At 42.7% G+C, this 22,931-nt stretch overlaps 1 protein-coding gene and 1 pseudogene across 4 annotated transcripts in view; one reads left to right on the top strand and one right to left on the bottom strand.

The window, feature by feature from the left end:
* TMEM50B (transmembrane protein 50B) overlaps nt 1-22,931 on the top strand; it is a 55,570-nt gene that overhangs the window by 18,035 nt on the left and 14,604 nt on the right. The window contains exon 1 of one of the 4 annotated variants that reach the window (XM_038581397.1): nt 1,017-1,128. The exons of 1 other annotated variant lie outside the window; for it this stretch is intronic. The gene's annotated coding sequence lies outside the window, so the exon portion shown is untranslated. Of the gene's footprint in view, nt 1-1,016; nt 1,129-1,418; nt 1,613-1,692; nt 1,823-22,931 lie in introns of those variants that run through there. 2 more of the 4 variants (XM_038581398.1, XM_038581400.1) reach the window with 2 other exon arrangements.
* LOC119867109 lies at nt 17,413-19,435 on the bottom strand (annotated as a pseudogene).

Genomic DNA, 22,931 nt, shown 5'->3' with positions numbered 1-22,931 from the left:
ATATAAAAGAAAAATAGTACCATGAAAATGGGTAGAAGGCAGACGCCTAACCCACTGAACCACCCAGACGCCCACATTTTCTTATTTATTAAGTACGCTCTACACGCCAGATGGGGATTTGAACTCATGACTCCGAGTCGCATCCTCTACCGAATGAGCCCGCCACGCACCACAAGAGGTCTTTAAAGGAGGGCGTTGGAAGAGACCTGACTGTGAGGAAGCCAAAAGTCTGGGTGGATCCCTGGAAAAGCCTCAGGACAGAATTAGAAGAGTAGGGATCCCGGGGTGGCTCAGCGATTTAGTGCCTGCCTTTGGCTCAGGGTGTGATCCTGGAGACCCGGGATTGAGTCCCACATCGGGCTCCCTGCATGGAGCCTGCTTCTCCCTCTCCCTCTCTCTCTCTGTCTCTCTCTCTGTGTCTCTCATGAATAAATGAATAAAATCTAAAAAAAAAAAAAAAAAGAATTAGAAGACTAGTTGTCCTGTGCTGGTCACCTCGGGCTAACAGAGCTAGCCGATAGCCTCGGACGAGAAACTTCACTTTTCTGGGCCTCCCCTTCTGAGCGGTGGCGTTAGCAAAGGGCGTCCCTGCAGACCTTCGGGTCCTGAGATTCCCCTTTCTGCAGCACTTGCCCTCCTCTGGGCAGCTCAGCGGCCAGCGCGGCGGGGCCTGGAGGCAGAGTCCCTGCCCTCTGGGTCTTGGGTGCCCTCCGAGCGCGTGATTTCACGGGTGCTGCACTTGAGCTCCGCGAGCAGAAACGCAGCGGCGGGAGCCGGGCCCCAGCCGCCGTCCGCAAGACGGCAGCACCTCGGCTCACGTTTACGCGGCCGCGAGTCCCGGCGCGCGGGCAGCGGGCAGCGGGCAGCGGGCAGCGGGCAGCGGGCAGCGGGCAGCGGGCAGCTCCCGGAAGCCTCGCCCCGCCCCCTGGGGCCGCGCCCCGCCCCCTGGCGCCCCGCCCCGCCCCCTCGGCCACTTGCTGCGTGCCGATTGGTCGCCGCGGTGCGCACGGCGCCGCGCCCCGCCGGCGCCCCTCGCCTCGCGCGCGCCGTCCGCTCCCGGCTCCCGGGCACCGAGGTGGGGCGCGGCGGACGCGCGCTCGGGGGCGGCGTGGGCGTCGCGGCGGCCAGGTGAGTGCGTGGGCCGGTCTCGCGGCGCGCGGGGGGGGTCGCGCCCGTCGTCCGCGCGCGGAGAGGCGCCCCCGGCCGGCCGGGCCTGCGCGGTGCGGCGGCGCCCGCCCGGCCTCCCTGTGCCGCGCCCGGCGCCGCCCGGCGGATCGGGCCCGCGGACCTCCGCCGCCCCCCGCGCCCCCCGCGGCCCCCGCGGCCCCCGCGGCCCCCGCCCCCCGCCGCCCGCGCGTGCCCCCGGGCCGACCGAGGCCGCGCCGCGCGGGGAGCCGCCGCGTTGCCGGGGCGGCGGGGGGCGGGGGTCCGGGCCCCCAGCACCTCGGCGCCCCTCGGGTTTGCTCCCAGCGAGGGTGGGAAGGGGGTCGGTGATCCCTGGACTTTCCCGGCTCTGCCCTTGGGAGAGGCCGGTACAGCGGTGGGAAGAGGCGATGTCCGAGGCTCAGCATTCCTTGGACAATTGATCCTAGAGCGTCGAGTGTCCTTTTAGGTGTGTAGCCGCAGAGAATTGCCCCCCGCCCCGTAGCGGTGGTACTTGTGCCGGGGAAAACCGTTTTTGGTGTTTTTAAGCAATACGTTGGCTTCCGAGTTAATCCCTGGAAAGGTGCTTCATCTCCGATGCGAGTGCGTGACCTTTTTAAAGCCAAAGCCGCGATGACGGGGTCGACTGTGCCCGCTCCCTTCCTGCTGTTGGTGCCGGGTGAGCGTGTGTCTGTCTGTCCATCTGTGGACGGGAGTCAAACCTCCAATTGGAGTAAATGTGTGATCACCATCATGCCTCCCAAAGGCATTAATTTCTTGGAGTATCCCACCTCTTCTCTCAAACTCTTCGTCCACCGGTACCGTGATTTCCCTTTTCTTTCTCTCTCTCTCTCTCTCTTTTTTTTTTTTTAAGATTTTATTTATTTATTCACGAGAGACACAGAGAAGCAGGCGCCCCTTGGGGAGCCCGAAGCAGGACTTGATCCCAGGACCCCGGGATCACGACCTGAGCCAAAGGCAGACGCTCAACCACTGAGCCACGCAGGTGCCCCCCAGTGATTTTTCCCTTTTCTTAACAATTCCCAAGGCTCTTACTCCCAGGCTGGTCACACTTCTTGTCCATCCTCTTAAGTCTCTTATTTGTCCTCTGTCGTGTTTCAAATCCTCTTAGGTGTCAAACGTAGAACAAACTTTAAACATTTTTTTACGGTAATAATAGTGTTGCAAGACTCTCGGCTCTTAAACCGAAAATCAAAAGTTATCTCCAATACTGATGCTGCAGGAAAAGCAGGTTTAATGAGAGTTTCCTCTTCCGGAGACACGCCCGCCTGCCCCGCCCCGCCTGCCCGGCCCCCATCCTCTGCCCACTGGGATTACCGGAACCTTCCCCCTCTGTCTTTAATGAACTCACTTCTGGAGTCCAAGGTAAAAGTTTATCCTTACTTGCTACTTTTAAGTGATAGCAGTAATATATCTAGGTTATTAATTTTTTTTGACATAACAGAAGAATATCCAAGTGAAAAGTTCAAACGGCACAACAAAGTGTATCAGGTAAAAAGTGGGAATTCCTTGTTCACTTTCCATCCTTTAAATCTTCAGATCCATTGCCTAGGAGGGGACCATCCCATAGCTGTTGGGCAGTTGACTTATAATAATATCAGGACATGGTTCCGTATCTGTATGTGGATCTACCTCATTTTTAGAATGCTTCATCCTATACCATTATTTACATGTGCTCTCATGTATTTTGCTGATCCTGTATTGATGGACATTTGGTTGTTTCTGGATTTTAGCTGTTAAAAGTCTCGTTGCCATGAAAATCCTTTTGCCATTGTAGGTAGGATAAGTTTCAGGTAGATAACATAAACAGATTGTTGTTCTTTGGTATAATTTGAGTGCCTTTTGCACCAGGAATTGTTTTTATAACTTAAAAGGTTTTATGATTTAAAGGCAGTAGCTCAATTTGTTCTAAATGCATTTCTTAGAATCTGTGTTTTATGTTTTATGTTTGGAGACTGGTTACTGGATCAAGAAAATTTTGAAGACCAGGTTAAATAATGGTAAATTTTTGTTTCCACTTAGTTGGTGTTGACTTTAAGGTTATATTCATTCATTTGATTGGCTTGGTAGAAATAAATAGAGAAGGCCTTCAGGAAGAGATCTGTGAACAGACAAACTTTGTGTACTTTCTGTCCTGTGGTAAGCACCTTGAATATCCCATCATAACAAATCCTTGTTCTGGGGATCCCTGGGTGGCGCAGCGGTTTAGCGCCTGCCTTTGGCCCAGGGCACGATCCTGGAGACCCGGGATCCAATCCCATGTCGGGCTCCCGGTGCATGGAGCCTGCTTCTCCCTCTGCCTATGTCTCTGCCCCTCTCTCTCTCTCTGTGACTATCATAAATTTTAAAAAAAAACAAAAAAAAAACTAATATGTATGTTTAAAAAAAAAATCCTTGTTCTCTCTTTTTTTTTTTTTTTTTAAGATTTTTAATTTACTTATTAATGAGAGAGAGAGAGGCAGAGACACAGGAAGAGGGAGAAGCAGGCTCCATGCAGGGAGCCCAACGTGGGACCCGATCCCGGGTCTCCAGGATCAGGCCCTGGGCTGAAGGCGGCGCTAAACCGCTGAGCCACCTGGGCCGCCCTTTTGTTCTCTTTTTTAAATGTTTCTTTTATTGTGAAATGTATCCTAGGTGCAAAAAAAGTGTGTAGAGCATAGGTATGTGTGTACATATATATTTGTGATGATATATGATTTTTTATATATACATATGTGATATATGTATATATTTTTAAAGAATATGATTCCTGTGATCCTTGTATCTCCCACCAGATTAATAAAACATTCGGGCAGCCCGGGTGGCTCAGCGGTTTAGCACCACCTTCAGCCCAGGGCGTGATCCTGATGACCCCGGATCGAGTCCCATGTTGGGCTTCCTGCATGGAGCCTGCTTCTCCCTCTGCCTGTGTCTGCCTCTCTCTCTGTGTCTCTCATGAATAAATAAATAAAATCTTAAAAAAAAAAAAAGAAAAGAAAACATTCCCATCCTACTTCTGAGGTATGGCCTGTATTCTGATTTGTTAATCTTTCTCTTGCTTTTTAAAATAAGCTTTACAAAAATAAATAAATAAAATAAAATAAGCTTTACACATATATACACAAATACACATATACATATATATTTACACATATACATAAATGCACACACACAGCAGACACATACACACATACCCATCCTACCAATGTATTTGGTTTTGAATGAACAGTTTTACTTTTTTAATATTTTTTTTTATTTATTTATTCATGAGAGACACAGAGAGAGAGATGCAGAGACACAGGCAGAGGGAGAAGCAGGTTCCATGCAGGGAGCCAGATGTGGGACTCGATCCAGTGACTCCAGGATCAGGCCCTAGGCTGAAGGCGGTGCTAAACCGCTAAGCCACCCTGGGATCCCCTGAATGAACAGTTTTAAAACAAAATTCTCATGCAAATAGATAATGAGCATGTTGCAAAGTTTTAACTGTTACAGTTAAAACTGGTTTTTTAAGATAATTTAAGGAACATATGTAGTCCACAGGGAAAAGAATGTCTGAACAAAATTGCCGAGTAAGATATAATCAGTTAATGTTCCAGACAGCAGCAAAAAAATCATGCCTTTGGAATTACTCTTTTATTCCAGGCTAGAAAAATCATAACACCTTATTAATTTCTCCAGTTAAATCTTACAGGACTATAAACTGTGTCTTTTCCATTAAATTAATAATTAGTTATTAATTATAGTTCATTATAATTAATTAATTATTAATTTTTCCCCCCAGAGTGCAGCTGAACTCCAAACAGGCTTCTTAGAAAATACTAGAACTTTCTAAATTTGAGATTAAAATTTTGTTTCATAATTGTAAGCACAGACCTGATGGTGTAAGGAAAGGACGTTTTTGTCACTATTGGATGGAGGTTTCCAGGAAGAGATGAGCAGAACAGAATGGCTTCAGCTTGCCTGTTTACAGGAGGCCTTTCTGAGGAAGTTAGTGGGTAGTGTTATGAGTGAGTCCTAGGAAATGGGGTTCATCACAGTAAGGGCTTCTGGAAGGCTCTAGAGTGGATCACGTACAGGCACACTGTCTTTCTGTGCTTTGCTGATACTGCCTTATTTATTTATCTGTTTTTTAATAAATTGAAGGCTTGTGGCAGCCCTGTGGGGAGCAAGCCTATCAGCACCATTTTTCCAACAACATTTGCTCGCTTCCTGTCTCTGTGTCACATTTTGGTAATTTTTGCAATATTTCAAATTTGTTTATTATTATATTTGTTAGGGTGATCCGTATGACTTGCCGAAAGCTCAGATGATCATTTTTAGCAATGCAGTATTTTTAAGTTAAAGTATGTACATCGTTTTTTGTTTTTTTTTGTTTTTTTTTGACACAGTGCTGTTAATGCTCAGTAGACTACAATATAGTGTAAACATAACTTTCATAAGCTCTTGGGAAACAAAAAAATTCCTCTGACTCACTTTACTAGGATATGCACTTTATTGCTGCGGTCTGTGACCAAATCTATACTATCTCTGAGGTGTGCCGGTACTGGACGGACAGCAGAAACGAGAGGGTAGGCTGCTTCGCATTTTGTATTTTCTGCTTTTTAGCTCACGTGACCAGCCTGCAGCTAGCAGGGTCAGTCAAAGCAGAACCCTTCTGTGAAGGAAGTGAATGTCCTCTGCTGGTGCAGCTGCAGGGCTTGGAAGGCGAGCAGGAGCTTTATCACCATATGATCAAGATCAAGCCAAGCCCAGCTGAGTACAGATAGGAATCTGGGCCAGGTTTCGGGGCATTCAGTCCTCAGGTTAAAAGGCTGGTAGAGCAGCTGGGGCATGTCTGTCTCGAGTTACCACTACTTCAATCTGGCCTGGTTAGCCTCCTTGTCTGGGGCACAGCTGGATTCTCTTTAGCTCTCCTGTGTTGGATCTTTCCTATACCCTGGATTCTATATTTTTTTATTTTTATTTTTATTTTTATTTTTATTTTTATTTTTATTTTTACTTTTACTCATGAGAGACACAGAGAGAGGCAGAGACCTAGGCAGAGGGAGAAGCAGGCTCCTTGCAAAGAGTCCAATGTAGGGACTTGATCCCAGGACCCCAGGATCACACCTTGAGCCAAAGGCAGACACTGACACTCAACCACTGCGCCACCCAGGGGCCCCTAGATTCTCTCTCTCCTAAAAAAAATTTTTATTATTGAAGTATGACATACGATGTTAGATTAGTTCAGGGGCACAACATAGTGGTCTGACAATTCTGTACATTACTCAGGGCTTACCACAATAAATGTAGCTACCATCTGTCACCATACAGAGTTATATTATCGATTCTATTCCCTGTGCTGTACTTTTCATCTCCAGACTTACTTATAACTGGAAATTTGTATCCTGTATTCTCTCTCTCTCTCTCTCTCTTTTTTTTTTTTTTTTGATTTATACTCCCTATTGGTACTTAGACGCTAGTAACTTCTTGACAAGAAGAGTAACATGTTTCAGAGACCTTGCCTGTCTGAATATGTTTTGATTCTATACTCACACTTGATTGATACTTTCTCTGGTAATAGAATTTCAGTTGAAAATAATTTGCCTTCGGAATTTTGAAGGTATTGCTCCATTGCTATCTGCATCCAATATTTTTTTTTTTTTTAGAGAGGGAGCAGGGAGGGGCAGAAAGAGAATCCTAAGCAGGCTTCATGCCCAGCATGGAGCCCAACTCCAGGTTCCACCTGTTGACCCTGAGATCGAGACCTGAGCAGAAATCGAGTCAGAGACCTGAACCACCAAGCGCCCCCCTGCCCCTGCCTCTAATTTTCTGTTTCCCCCTGGTCTTTCCTGGGTTGGTTCTCAGCTCTCCCCACTGCTGACTTGGGACTTCAGCTTGCTTGGGTGTACTAACTCAGTCACCACTGCCCATCTGCTTTCCAGCGTTCAGAATTGCATTGCTGTTGTCTCCTCTTCTGTTCTCTGTATCATTAGGAGTTTATGACTTTTTAATTTAATTTTATTTATTTATTCATGAGGAACACAGAGAGGTAGAGATACAGGCAGAGGGAGAAGCAGGCTCCCTGCAGGGGAGCCTGATACAGGACTCGATCCCAGGACCCTGGGATCAGGACCTGAGCCAAAGACAGATGCTCACCCACTGAACCACCCAGGTGTTCCAGTTTACGACTTTTTAAAAACTCCCTTTATTGTAGTTTTAGTGAAGCTTCAGGAGGGAGCAAAATGAGCAGCTTATGTGCAATCTGCTGTCTCTACCTAAAGCAGTAATAGTTTTTTTAGACTGAAGGGTCATAGCACTGTTGTCAAGAACAGAGTAGTCGCTACAAAGCAATCATATGTATGTGAACCTTTTTGATAGGGAGTAGTTGATGGTATTGAGTGCTCACACATGCTGGACACAGCTATTATTATTCTCACTTTCTGGGGCACCTGGGTGGCTCAGTCAGTTAAGCGTCTTCCTTTGGTTCAGGTCATGATCCCAGACTCCTGGGATCGAGCCTGGCATCGGCTCCCTGCTCAGTGAGGAATCTGTTTCTGCCTCTCCCTCTGCTCCTCCCTCTGCTTGTGGACTCTCTCTCTCTGTCAAATAAGTAAATAGAATCTTTAAAAAAAATCTCATTTTTTGGGGGGGGGGGGGTTGCTGTCATCACCCTGGTTTACATACCAGAAAACTATAGCCTAGGGAGATTTAAAACTCAGATAGTGCTGGTACATAGCAATTGTTCCCTGAAGAGTAGAAGGATACATGGAGCTGGCCAAGTAGGCAGAGCTGGGAGGAGGCTGGATGTGGGAATGGGCCCGAGCCAGTACTTACTTCCAAAGCCTGGACTTTTCTATATATAGACATATTTAAAGTAAGCTCTGTGCCCAATGTGGGGCTTGAACTCACAACCCTGAGATCAAGAGTTGAATGCTCTACCAACTGAGTCTGCCAAGTACCCTCAAAGCCTGTACTTTCCAGTGCCCTCTGTGTGGTTAATGCTGGAAGATGGTGATTGGTCCACTTCCTTCGAGGGTTTTAGGAGTACTCTTACTATAGACCTTTTCTGAACTCATTTTAATACCTTTGCTTGCCCAGTAATGCTTGTGAAGAGGGTTCCCTTTCATCTGTGTGGGTTGGAACCTGTGACCCTGGAGCCAGTTTCTCTGAACTGGGGAGGAGGGCATTTACTGAGCAATCCTAGAGGATGCAAAGATGCCTTAGTAGGGATTTTGACAGAGAGCCTAACTAAAGATGGCCTCAGAGTGCAGTTTTGCCACGACTGGAGCAGCTCGTGGATTATGTAACTGTCATCTAAGTTTAGGTGGCAGTTCATGATTTAAGCCTTCCTATTTTTTTCAACTTTTATATTACAGGAAATTGTAAACATATAGAAACAGTTCAACAGTAGATTCAACATTTTAACATTTTGCCATATTTACTTTCTTTTTTTTCTTTCTTAACCACGTGAGAGAATGTTGCTGACATTGACACTTAACCCCTAAATATGTAAGCACATGTCTCCCAAAAATAAGGTCATTCTCTTTACATAACCACAATTCTACCATTATCACACCTGAGAAAATAAAGCTATAATATCTTTTGATGTCTGACCTGTATTCACATTTCCCCATGTGGCCCAGACTGCTTTAAATTTTTTCAAACTAGAATCAGTAAAACTTTGCACATTTCACTTGGTTTGTAAATTGTATGTTTTGACATAGCTGAAGTTAATGACGAAATCTCTCGAAGTTTCCAGCTCATATTGCTCTTGGAGACTGCTTCACTGCAGTAGAGATGGTGATGCTTAGATACTTAGCAATGGAAGGAACTCTTGAGTGAATTTGGGATGGTGATTCCTATGGTTTATGTGGCAAGTTTGGTGTTTTGTTTTGTTTTAACCTGGGAAGTTTTGGGTTTTTTTTTTTTTTTAAGGCTTTATTTATTTATTCATGAGAGACACATAGAGAGAGGGGCAGAGACACAGCAGAAGGAGAAGCAGGCTCCCTGCAGGAAGCCTGATGTGGGACTCCATCCCAGGATCATGGGATCACGACCTTAGCCAAAGGCAGATGCTCAACTGCTGAGCCACCCAGGCCTCCCTAACCTGGGAAGTTTTAAAAAATAGATAACTTGGCCTTACTCTTGACTTTATGATCTTTGGGGAGGGGTCCCAATTACTTTTTATTTTTCTTTTAATTTCCCAAGTTACTATGAAGCTAGCTTGGCCCTGCTCCATGGACCTGTGTTTGGAAACCACTGATTTAGTCCACTTGTCTCATGGCTCAGTGTCACAGGCTAAAGCATGTCAGAGCCAGTACTAGAAGCAGGGCTCCTCATGTTCTTTTTTTCTCTAGCCATTATTTGAATATTTTTTCTTAAGCATACACACAAAGTAGTTGCTCCGCAACATAATGTGCTATTATTAGAGCAAAACAAAAATTCATGAAAGCATTTATGCTAATTCCGCCTAGAGAGGGAAATGTTCAATGTGTGTCCTAAAGGTTGAATTGGAAGTTTGCCTGTAGAGAGTAGATGAAAGGTGCATTCCAAGGGTGTGTGTGTGTGCATTTAATATTATAGATATATATTAAAATAATATATGTATGTATTAGATATATAGTATACATGACTATTATATATTATGTATCTAATATAGTAATACATATTTTTTTTCTTAAATATTTTATATCTTTATTTGACGGAGAGAGAACACAAACGGGGAGTGGTAGGCAGAGGGAGAAGCAGGCATCCTGCTGAGCAAGGAGCCTGATGCGGGGTTCGATCCCAGTGTCCTGGGATCATGACCTGAACTGAAGACAGTTGCTTAACCCACTGACCACCCAGGCATGCCTAGTAATACATATCTATATTAGACATGTGAAATATCTGAATATATTCATGTCTAAGATATATAAATATAAACATGAAATATAAATATAAGATATATACAGTTTAGCAGTTTGAGCAAGTATTGGCTACCTTCTGCCTTCTGTTTTTCTGTGGCTAGAGATAGTGTCAGGATAGCAGGAGATAAGAAAGTTGTGTTAGGGAAAGATTTCAAGTACCCTGTACATTTCGGAGTTTATCTCACTAGCTGTTGGAAGTTTGTGAGTGAATGGCATGACCCAGTCTGAGTTTTAGAGAGAAAATTCTGGCAGAAAATGGACTTGGGAAGGCAGGGGGATGATTTTAAGAAATCATATGTTTGAATATATTGTCGCAGCAGAACTACTTTCCCTCAACCAAATGATGGTTGTTTTTTTTTAAAGATTTTATTTATTTATTCACGAGAGATGCAGAGAGAGAGACAGGCAGAGACCCAGGCAGAGGGAGAAGCAGGCGCCCTATGGGGAGCCTGATGGGGGACTCGATCCCAAGACCCCGGGATCATGACCTGAGCCAAAGGGTAGATGCTCAACCACTGAGCCACCCAGGTGCCCCCAAATGATGTTTTTTATTATCAGCTTTTACAGATTATCAGTTTCAGTAAACCTAGGCATAAAGTCGACCCTTTCTTATGACAGGATAAGGAGACATGTATGCATTTCACACTTTGGAAGCTAGAAGAGTTAGGGGTCTGCCTGAATGCCTGGCCTATGTGCACCAGGCACTGTGCTAGGCTCTGGCAATGCCGCAGCCGGTGAGAATGGACTTAGACTGTCCTTCACGGAGCTCCCCTGTGTGGGGGGAGGTGAATATTAACCCAGTAATGAGATTAATAATGCAATACTGGGGGATTAGGAAGTCATGAAAGTCCCTGTCGCCTCTCACTTAGAGATTTCAGTAGCCTGTGAGCTGATCTCTCTCTTTGTCCTCTTAGTCCTTCCAGTCTGTTCTGCCACAGCAGCCTAAGGGATCCCTTGGAAAGTAAGTCCCTCTGCGCAGCACTCTCTTCTGGCTCCCTATTTCAATCAGTGAAAACCAGAGTCGTTACAATGGCCTACAGGGCTCTGTAAGGATCCTTCCTTGCCTCTCTTACCTCTCTGATTTAGTCTTCCCCTCTCACCCCGCTGCCCTGGCTACCCTGGCCCCCATAGTGATGCCTCAATACCCAGACACTGCCTTCAGGCCTTTGCCCTGTTGCCATCCTCTCTGACGGACATCCAGCAGGCTGACTCTCTCCCTCCCTTCAAGTCTTTGCTCAGCTGGTACCTTCTCTCTTTCTTTCTCTCTCTCTTTTTAAAGATTTTATCTATTTATTCATGAGAGATGCAGAGAGAGGCAGAGACACAGGAAAAAGGGAAAGCAGGCTCCGTGCAGGGAGCCTGATGTGGGACTCAATCCCAGGACCCCGGGATCACACCCTGAGCCAAAGGCAGACACTCAACCACTGAACCACCCAGGTGCCCCCAGCTGGTACCTTCTCAATGGAGCCCACTCTTCGGGCTGGCAATTTTGACATTTCGGCTGGCCCCACTCTTGCCTGTTTTTTTTTTTTTTCCACTCTTGCCTGTATTCCCACTGCTCCTTACTCTGCTCGTTCTCCCCCTCCCCCCAAGGCAACATGGTAATTATGTGTCTGGTTAAAATTTAAAAATTATGTGTCTAGTTCCCTCCCCCCACCCAGCTCCCCATAGCCAGGGCTTTCTGTCCGTTCACTAATGTATATTAATTAAGTGTCCAGTACCCAGCACATAGTAGACATTGTAAATAAACAATGAGAAAGGGAAAGCTGATATTGGAGTGAAAAAGTGATAACTAAGCTGACATTTGCAGTGTGGGCAGGTGTTAACTAGGTGAGCTGGGAATAGAGAGGTGTTGGACAGAGGGTATGTGTGGTTTTAGATGGGGTGATTTAGCAAGTAGGAGGTACTACAAGAGAAACCAGGAGGACTGGAGGAAAGAGACACAGTGTTATAAGGGGACCCTGGGGCCAGTAAGGACTGGGCCATACTTTATTTTTTATTTATTTATTTTTTATTTTTGGGGGGCCATACTTTAGAGTTTTGTCTTTATCTTAAAATAAATGGGAGGGAAATTAAAGGTTTTAAGCAGGAGGGCAGTACTAGATTTGTGCCTTTTTTTAAAAAGTCACCCCAGCTGCAGTATGAAGGACATATTGATGGGGGCAGGAGTGGATGTGGCTAGATCAGGCCAGAGGCCATGGTAGTGGGACAGTACTCGGGTGACACTGTGGTGGAGGTAGACAGACCAAAGTTAGGAGGCATAATCAGGTGATGGATCGGTTGTGGGAGGGAAAATAAATAGTAGGGATGACTCCTGGGTTCCTGGCTTGTAAAACTGGGTGAATGATGATTCATTCTTGGTAGGGAATCCCAGAAGGGGATTGGGTTTGGAGGAGGAGAACATGAACTCAGATCCCGACATGTTGATTTTGAGTTGACTTTGAAACAGCCAGAGGATGTCGGGCAGGTGATTGGATGTATATGGATCTGGGATTGGCTGTTTCAGTCTGTGAATCAACTGCATAGAGAAATAGTAGAGGGGAGGATTCACCAAATAACCCACATTTTGAACAACTAAAAGTTGTTAAGGATATTACCAGGGGAGATTATATAGCTATAAAATTAAAGTCTCTTTAAAAGTCTGTGCTCCCTGTCCTTTTCTTTGGTTTTGGATTTAAATCTTTGACCAAAATTGATGGTACTTACTACATTTTATTCTTGTTATATGTGATTTACAGGTCAGAAGGCAAATAAGCCTTCCCTGAGATAAAGTATGTAAAATGTCTTTTCCAGAAGTACTTAGATCTCTGAATAATTCATGCTGTTGGATTTTAAGGCCTATAAAATATTCACACTGTGAGTGTCTAGAAACCAGGTTTATAGCAAACCAAGAAGAAAAGCTATTCTTCAGACTCCCTTGGCAGGATTTGAATCAGCAGCAGTCACTACAATCATTGTAGACCTCATTGCCTGCTTCTCTTTCCAGATGATCACAGTGTTCCTCTAAATTCAGTTTCTCTTCCATCTTGTTCTTGATCTCCTCACCACAGACAGTGGAACAATAACGTCTTTATGAAATCTGAAATGAGAGACATACTGTGAAACTCTGATGATGAGCAGCAATATAGTGTAATGGTCATGAGCACAGATTTTAGAATAGATGTGAATGAACTTCCATGGAAGCCCTGATTTTCCTCCTTGCTAGCTGTGTGAACCATTCTCTAAACTTTTTCAGTAATATGAGATAGTAATAGTAACTGCCTTAGAGCATTTGTGAGGATTGAAGGGCATAGTCCCATGAATAGGGGTTTTCTGTGGATGGAATGGGGTGGTCTGTAAAGACCCTAGCATCTATACACCTCCTGTAGTTTATAGCTAGTACTAGCAAGAGTGAGGAAGACGCAGATTTTATTTTTGTTTCATTTGAGTCAGGTTGTTTTGCTCTCACTATGTGGGCCTCCTATCTTGAATGATATTTATATTTTGTTTCATATTTTGTTAATCTGATTTTTTAATGGTACATATTCTAATTTAATGTCATGAAAATGTTAATTGATTTCTCTGCTAGTTTATAAATCTGATGATGAGGGCTGTTTTATTCATCTTTATTTTCCCCACCGTGCCTTGCTCGTAGGAGGTGTTCTGTAAATAATTCACTACATGCTTCAGAGGAGTCTTGTGCTGATTAAATGCCATTATATTCGTAGGTGGACCATAGTGCCTGCACACAGTAATTCAGGCGAACAAAGGACATGAGTCAGAGACGAATACTGAATCTTCAGTGCTCTTCCACACCTTCTCCCCGAGATACCTTAACTGCCCTATGACCTCAGTTAACAATTACTGTGAGCCTCTTATCTGTATTTCTGTCTTAAATGGCTCTTTCAGTGGTTTCTGTACATCTGTCTTATGTAATTTCCACCTGAATGTCCTTTAGTTTTTTCAAGTGCATCATGCTCAGACTCTCCTCTCCCATTCTCCCTTTCCTGTTTGGGCTAATGGTGTGTCACCATCCACTGGGCACCCAGCCATCGTCATTCTCGGCTTCTCCCTGCCTATTGATAATGCCACTTAAGTAGTCCTCAAATAAAAACCCTTTCTTTGGCTTGTAACCCGTGTGGCTTCAGTGTACCTCCCAATTCTCTCCCTGTCTAGAATGAGGGCAGGCGTCTAACATTTCTCTCCAGTCCCTCCTCCACACTGTCGCTGCCAGCATTGTCTTTCTAAATCAGAGAGATGATCTTGTCGCTTCCTTACTTACAAGCCTGTAATTTTATTCCTTCTTTTTTATCTGCCAAACTCTTATTCATGCTTCAAAACCCCACCAAGTTTGCTCTTCCTCAGTTCTTCCTGGCAAGTACTGTCCTATAACACTTGATTTCATATAGTGCAACACTTTTGCGCTACAGCTCATAATGTTTGTGTATTATAGCCCATATATATATATTTTTAAGATTTATTTATTTATTTATTCATGATAGACATAGAGAGAGAGACAGAGACACAGGCAGAGGGAGAAGCAGGCTCCATGCCGGGAGCCCGATGCGGGACTCGATCCTGGGACTCCAGGATCACGCCCTGGGCCAAAGGCAGGCGCCAAACCGCTGAGCCACTCAGGGATCCCCTATAGCCCATATTGTAATGCAATTACTTGTTCTAAGAAGGTTCTTTTTTTTACTGCTTTTTTTTTTTTTTTAAAGATTTTATTTATTCATGAGCGACACAGAGAGGCAGAGACAGGCAGAGGGAGAAGCTCCCCCACAGGGAGCCTAATGTAGAACTCAATCCCAGGACCCCAGGATCATGCTCTGAGCCAAAGGCAGACGCTCAATCCCTGAGCCACCCATGCGCCTAACAGTGTTCCTAACTAGACTGCTTTCTACATTGATTGCCTTAGTTGTTTTTATATATTCAGTGCCCAACAGTAGTAGCATTTAACAACTAGTGGAGAGATGGCAGGACAAACAGATGGTAGTATAGAAATTTGATTAATGGGAACATTCCTGAATTAGATGTTATTTGGGATGCATACGGAAATTTCTCAGACAGTGTTTGTATGTTGAAGGCTATAGTTGTTTTCTCCTCTTGCTTTTGCAAGTGTCCTTGGGTTTCCTAAACTGAGTTTTTGGAAATGAAATTTTGACAGTTGAATCACTTAAAATGCCCTCTGAAAAGGATTCATATTTCCTTTTATAAAGAGTTGCCTCTCTTAGTAATGGGAATAATTGCTATCTAATGTGTTTCAAGACTGGTGGGTCAGACCAGCAATCCATTAGTTCAGTTCTCTAATCTTGCTGTTTTTTTTTTTTTTTTTAATTGGTACCAGGGTCAGTTTTGTGGGAGAACATGCCAATAATTTCCTTGATCTCAAAAAAGTCATAAGTTTATTAAAAGCAGTTACAGACATAGTACATTATACAAAGAGGTTTCTCAACAGGCAAGAAGAATCAGCACCTCATTGTGTTTAATTATAATAACGTTTTAAATTTTTGTATTTAAAAAGCATTTTGGGATACCTGGTTGGGTCAGTGGTTGACCATCTGCCTTCAGCTCAGGTCGTGATCCTGGGGTCCTGGGATCGATTCCCACATGGGCTCCCTGCAGGGATCCTGCTTTTCCCTCTGCCTGTGTCTCTGCCTCTCTCTCTGTGTGTCTCATGAATAAATAAAAATCTTATTAAAAATAAATAAATAAAAAGTAATTCATGCTCAGGAGGGCTGCAAACTTTGAAAATAGACAAAAAGCAAAACACACATGATCCTATCACTCACATATATATATTAATATTATATAAGTATTGGTGTTTGTCCTTCTGGTATTTCTACATATGTGTAGGTGTTTTTATGTCTGTTGGTAGTTCTTTTTTCTAAAAAGGAAATAATGGGGCAGCCTGGGTGGCTCAGCGGTTTAGCGCTGCCTTCGGCCCAGAGTGTGATCCGGGAGACCTGGGATCGAGTCCCACGTCAGGCTCCCTGTGTGGAGCCTGCTTCTCCCTCTGCCTGTGTCTCTGCCTCTCTCTCTCTCTGTCTGTCTCTCATGAATAAGTAAATTAAATCTTAAAAAAAAAATAAAAAGGAAATAATGTTATACATACAGTTTTAATAACCTGCTTTTTTTCACTTAGTAACCATTAGCATTTATTCATGCCACTAAATTTTTTTTTAAGATTTTTATTATTTATTCATAAGAGACACAGAGAGAGAGGCAGAGACACAGGCAGAGGGAGAAGCAGGCTCCCTGTGGAGGGCCCGATCAGGATTCGGTCCCAGGACCCCCGGGATCACGCCCTGAGCCAAAGGCAGATGCTCAAACCACTGAGCCACCCAGATGCCCCTTTTGTTTCTTCTTAATCTAATTCACTTTGCTCAGCTTTTAAACTTTAGTATGTTTTAAGATTTTACCAAGTATTACCTCATCATAGAGGCTTTCCCGTGTCACCCTTTTTTTTTAAACAAGAAATTTATTTATTTATCTATTTATTTATTTATTTATTTATTTATTTATTTATGAAATATTTAAACAAGATACTTGACTTGAAGGGAAAACTATCTAGGATTCATTTCTTTTAGAGTTATTTATCCCTACTTAAAGACAGATTGCCCTACATGTAACAGCTATGTACAAAGAAGTTATAAAATTGTTGTTGGTTTTACAATGATAAATGAAAAACATTAAAATTTTCCAATCCAGAACCCTGGGTGGCTCAGCGGTTTGGCGCCTGCCTTTGGACCAGGGCATGATCCTGGAGTCCCAGGATTGAGTCCCACATCAGGCTCCCTGCATGGAGCCTGCTCCTCCCTCTGCCTGTGTCTCTGCCTCTCTTTTTCTCTCTCATGAATAAGTAAATAAAATCTTTAAAAAATAAATAAAATAAAATTCTCCAATTGAACAAGGTATGCAAGGATTTTTATGTTCTTTTTTTGTTAAACAGTGAGAACAAAATAACTTACTGGAATATAAAGATGAGAGCTGACTGATCATTCCACTAATGAAAAGAGGAGGTATTTTCACAGAAGCACTATTTTCCTCCATCCCATCCCCATTTGATGTCGATCAAAACATACCATTGGCCATTTTATTTTATTTTTTTAAAGATTTTATTTATTCATGGGAGAGACAGAGAGAGAGGCAGAGACACAGGCAGAGGGAGAAGCAACATTGGCCATTTAGTTTTAAAAAATGCAATATGCCTGTGCACATACACAGTTACTTTATGTACAATAGAGGAATGGGGAAATGAAAAAAAGCTGGGCAAATGAAAGAATAGAGAAAACTCTAATAGTCAGGATCTGGTGGAACCAAATTGTGGCTTTCTATTTGAGAATATCTTCTTGGTCTGGAGGAACAGAGTTCTGGAGTAAAGTAGCAGGTTCGCTTTTTAGTAGACACCTGTCTGCTGCTGGAACACAGCAGTTGTCTCTTCTTCTTCCATTTCCAGCTGTGCAGGTGTGTCTGTTTCATTGATTGGTTGCCCATCACCCCAGAATCCGATCTGCCTCATTGACAAACCCTGTCGTTCACAGTAGGCTTTCATTAGTTTACTAAATGGTGTATGCCTCTTAATCTTAAGCTGCACCATAGAACCATCCTGCCCCCCACCTTCAGATTAATATGATCGTTGTTCTGTCTTCATTCCTTCCTTGGGCCTTTCACCGGCCTTCACAAGCGCCAGAGTCTCCCCAGCTGCCTCTTCACAAAAGAGGTACCAGGTCCACACCGAAGAAGCACACAAGCAGCACCAGGAGGGCAGAAGCCCCGTCACCCTTTCTAAAATAAGTCTCCCCTTTATTCGCTGTTAGGATCCTGCACATTTCCTCCATAGTCATTATTTGTATTACTCTGTTTGATGTGTCTCTGCGGCACTCCATCCCTGACCCTCCAATTTAAGCCCCAGAAGGGAGGAAATCATGACCTTTGAGAAATCACTGTTTGCAAATAGCTGTATATTTTCTGCTTCTAGAACTACTTTTAATTGGGTTAATGTATGGGAAATGAATTTTAAAATAGAAAATAAGACTTTTAACTTCAGAAATTGTCTTAAATTCATAGTGAATTTAACCTTCCCTATTAACCAGTTAATATTTAATCTTTGAAAATAATCCATTGCCATATCTACAGAAGAGCGATAAAATATGCAAGCCGTCAGTGTAGCTAAAGCATATCTGAATGATAAACTTCTAAAAACATTTTGTGGGTAAAAGTTACATAGTGTAAAATACACAGGTTTTACGTGTATACTTCAATGACTTTTGATAAATGTGTGTAGCTGTATAACCATTATCCCAATTAAGGTACAGAACGTTTCCATCACTCCTCCCCCAAAAGTCCCTTGTAGTCAGGACTTACCCTCTAGAGGCAAGCACTGTTCTGATTTCTGGACTGTTAACTAATTTTGCCTCTCCTTAAGCTGCATTTAAATGGAATCATGCAGTATATACTCTTTTGTGTCTGCCTTTCACTTAAGTCATGTCTTTGAGGGTTTACTCTTTGTGTGTGTGTGTGCAGTTGTATGTATCTACTCATCCTTTTTTGTTGCAGAACAGTGTTCCATTGTGTGAATCAATCATAACTTTCAAAAAAAGTTTATTTATTAGAGAGAGAGCACAGCCCAGGGTTGGGGAGGGGCAGAGGGAGAGGGAGAAACAGACTCCCCGCTGAGCAGGGAGCGTGACATGGGGCTCCATCCCAGGACCCTGGGATCATGACCTGAGCCAAAGGCAGATGCTTAACCGACTGAGTCACCCAGGCGCCCCTCAATCATAACTTATTTATCCATCCTTCTGTTTTATTTCTTTCTTTATTTATTTAAAGATTTTTTTTTTTTTTTTCGTGAGAGACACACGAGAGAGAGGCAGAGACATAGGCAGAGGCTCTGTGGGGAGCCTGATGTGGGACTCAATTCCAGGACCCTGGGATCAGGCCCTGAGCCAAAGGCAGACGCTCAACCACAGAGCCACCCAGGCACCCTCCATCCTTCTGTTGAACATTTAGGTTGCTTCATTTGAGGGCTATCACGAATAAGACTGCTAAAAACATTCTTCTCTAAGTCTTTATTTATGTGTCGATATGTGTTTTTACTTCTTTTGGCAAATACCTAGGAATGGAATTGGAGGTTTATTTTTAACTTTATAAGAAACTGCCACCAGAAATATATGAGATTTCCACTTGTTCTACAACCTCACCCATGCTGAGAGGTGCCAGTCTTTTAAATTTTAGCTGTTCTAGTGAATGTGAGGTGTTATTTCATCAATTTGCACTTCCTTAATGACTTGACGCTGTTGAATACCTCTTTATGTGCTTCTTGGTCATTAGTTGTCTTTTTAAGTCTTTTGCCCATTTGAAATTGGCTCAAGTCTTTTGCATACTTTTTACTGCCTATATTTTATCTTTTTATTACTCATGTCCGGTTCTTTCTATATTATAGATCGAAGTCCTTTGTCAGATAGTTGTTTTGCAAATATTGTCTCCCAGGCTATGTCTCCAGTATTTGGACCTCCTATCATATATTAATTGTACTTATTTTTCAGCATAGTTGGATCCGTTACTTTAAATTTAGAGGTATTTCACCTGAATCCATATTTAAGCATATTATTTGAAAATATAACTAACATACTGTTTATAAAGAAGTCCATCTTTGTGGACATGCTATGCAGTGTTAAATTTTTGCTTTACATAGTTCTCTTTTAAGTATAAGAAGAAAAGATAGTCTTTTATATTTATCTACATATTGATCATTTCTGGTTTTCCTTATTTCTCCGTGCAGATCAGAGATTCATCTGGTGTCGTTTCCCTTCAGCCTGAAGAATTTCCTGTAGCATTATTTTTAGTGCAGATCTTGTGATGATTTACCTCAGTTTTTGTTTACCTGAAAATATTTTTATCTTCATTTTTATAAAAAAGCTTTATTGAGCTATACATATGTTAACATTCACCTATTTCAAGTGTACAAGTCAATGATGTCTAGTATACTTACAAAGTTGTGCAGTCATCACCACAGTATTATTTTTTTAAGATTTTATTTATTTATTCACGAGAGACACAGAGAGACAGAGACAGAGACACAGACAGAGGGAGAAGCAGGCTCCATGCAGGCAGCCTGATGTGGGACTCCATCCCAGGTCTCCTAGATCACACCCTGGGCTGAAGGCGGCGCTAAACCGCTGAGCCACCCGGGCTGTCCACCACAGTATTATTTTTTTAAAGTTTTTATTTATATTGTAGTTAGTTAACATAGAGTGTAATATGAGTTTAACGTATACAGCTGTGATTCAGCACTTCCGTACAACACCCAGTGTTCATCACAAATGCCCTCCTTAGTTCCCATTACCTGTTTCCCCCATCCCCCACCCACCTACACTCTGGTGACCATCAGTATATTCTCTGTAGTTAAGAGTCTGTTTCATGGTCTACCCTTCTCTTCCCTTCCCCTACGATGGTCTGACCACAGTCTAATTTTAGCACCTTGTACCCATTAGCAGTGACTCTCTATTCCAGTCCCCCTACTGTCACTAGGCAACCACAAATTTACTTTCTGTCTGTAGATTTCCCTCATCTGGACATTTCATATAAATGGAATCATACAAGATGTGGTCTTATGTCTTTCACTTAGCATAATGTTTCTGAGGTTCCTCTGTGTTCTTGCATGTATCAGTACTTCATTCCCTTTCATTACTGAATTTGTATTCCATTGTAGGTATGCCACATTTCATGTATCTATTCATTTGATATATGTTGGATTGCTATGCTTCTTGGCTATTATGACTAATACTGTTATGAAATTTGTGTTCATGTTTTTATGTAGATATATCTTTTTATTTCTCTTGGGTAGATAGTAGAATGGCTGTCATGCTCCCTTTTCAAAAAAATATTTATTTTGAGAGAGAAATGCACAAGGTCAGGGTGGGGGGCAGAGGGAGAGAGAGACAGAGAATCTGAAGCAGGCTCCAAGTTCCGCTTGGAGCTCGACTTGGAGCCTAATCTCACCACCCTGAGATCATGACATGAGCCGAAATCAAGAGTTTGATGCCTAACTGCTTGAGCCACCCAGGTGCCCCCTCATGTTCTTTTCTGAAGAATATTTTCACTAGATATTGAAATTGATTACTTAAAAAAAAAAAGCACTTAAAGAAATTATTTTCACTATCCTGGACACTTCTGTTTCTGGTGATAGATGGGTCATTGTATTATTCTATGCTATATGTAATATGTTGAAAAAATGATAGTAATATGTTGATTTTTTTCCCCCTAAAACTACTTCAAGTATTTTTTTTTCTAATTTTCAGCATTTGATTTTGAAGTTTTCTCTGTTTAACCTTCTTGGAGTTTGCTGAGCTTCCTGGATTTATAAATTACTAATTATCACTAAACGTGGGAAATTATCAGCCATTATTTTCTCAAATATTTTTTTCCTCATTCTGTCTTTTTCTGGGACCTAGTTCAACATATATTGGATCAGTTACTAGTGATCCTCTGTACACTGAGGCTCTGTTCATTTTTTTTTTTTTCTCAGTTGGGGAAAAAAAATCCCTGTTCTTTAGATTGGATAATTTCTTTTGATCTTCCCTCAAGTTTACCACTCTTTTCTCCTGTCCCTAATCTCCTGTTAAGTCCATTTGGTTCATTTAAAATTTCAAATATTATAATTTTCAGTTCTAAAATCTCTCCACTGAGATTCTTCATCACTTCATTTGGACCATGTTCATTTAAGTCTTTGAATGTGTTTATGGTAGCTTTAAAGTCTTTGCTAATTTCAATATCTGAGTCATTTTGGGGCCTATTTCTGTTGACTTCTCCCCCCCCCCCCCCCCCCCCCCCCCCCCCCGCCGGCTTGAAAATAGATTGCATTCTTCCTGCTTCTGTGAGTGTCTAGTAATTTTTTGCTACATATTAGACATTGTGGATGATGAATTATAGATACTCTCAGTTCAGTTATCTTCATCTGAAGAGTGTCAGTTTTTGTTCTAACAGGCCGTTAAAAATGCTGGCTGAGCACCTTCAAATTGTAGACACTTGGTTTTATACCTTATTAGAGTAATGCCAAGATGTTTACTATGCCAAGATGTTTACTGATCTCTTCTGACTTGGTGGAACAAACTCTAAAATATCCTGCATTGGGCAGTAGGAGAGCTCTGCTTAGTTCTTTTAGCCTTCCAGCTTGTTTTTGTTTGTTTGTTTGTTTGTTTGTTTGTTTTCCTGCTGAGTTTCTTGAAATTTCCTCCATTTATGTTCTCTCTGGGGGATTAGCCAGGTATTTAAAGAGAGTTTATATTAAAGTGTTTGGGGCTCTTTCCTGTGACTCATTCCTTTCCAACTAGATCTTAACTCATTGTGTTTTCTTTTAAGGGTTAAATTCCCTCCAGTGTCTGCCTGCTTTTCAGCACTCTTCAGTGCTTTCAAATAGTTTTTTCCCCCTTACTTTTTGGAATTTAAGGTGTTTTTGGATCACCTCATCAAAATGTACTTTGTTTTATTATTTTTTTAAAGAATTTATTTATTTATTTATTTATTTATTTATTTATTTATGATTTTATTTATTCATGATAGACACAGAGGGAGAGAGAGAGAGGCAGAGACACAGGCAGAGGGAGAAGCAGGCTTCATGCTGGGAGCCCGATGCAGGACTCGATCCCGGGTCTTCAGGATCATGCCCTGGGCCAAAGGCAGGTGCCAAACTGCTGAGCCACCCAGGGATCCCCTCAAAATGTACTTAAAAAAAATTCTGACAGCATATTATACCCTTATAGTTCTTTATGCACATGATTTTTCTCCTGCTAGTTATTGATTGCTGTGTTCCTGATAACTCTGAAACTTAGTCGTTTAAAACAACGATTTTGTTATGCTTATGGTTTACTGTGGGTCAGTAATTGGCCAAGGGCATGGCCAGGATGGTGTCTCTGC

This window comes from Canis lupus, chromosome 31 (genome assembly GCF_011100685.1).
Source record: "Canis lupus familiaris isolate Mischka breed German Shepherd chromosome 31, alternate assembly UU_Cfam_GSD_1.0, whole genome shotgun sequence".
In the NCBI taxonomy this organism is placed as follows: Eukaryota; Metazoa; Chordata; class Mammalia; order Carnivora; family Canidae; genus Canis; species Canis lupus.
This window is presented reverse-complemented; position numbering and strand designations above follow the sequence as displayed.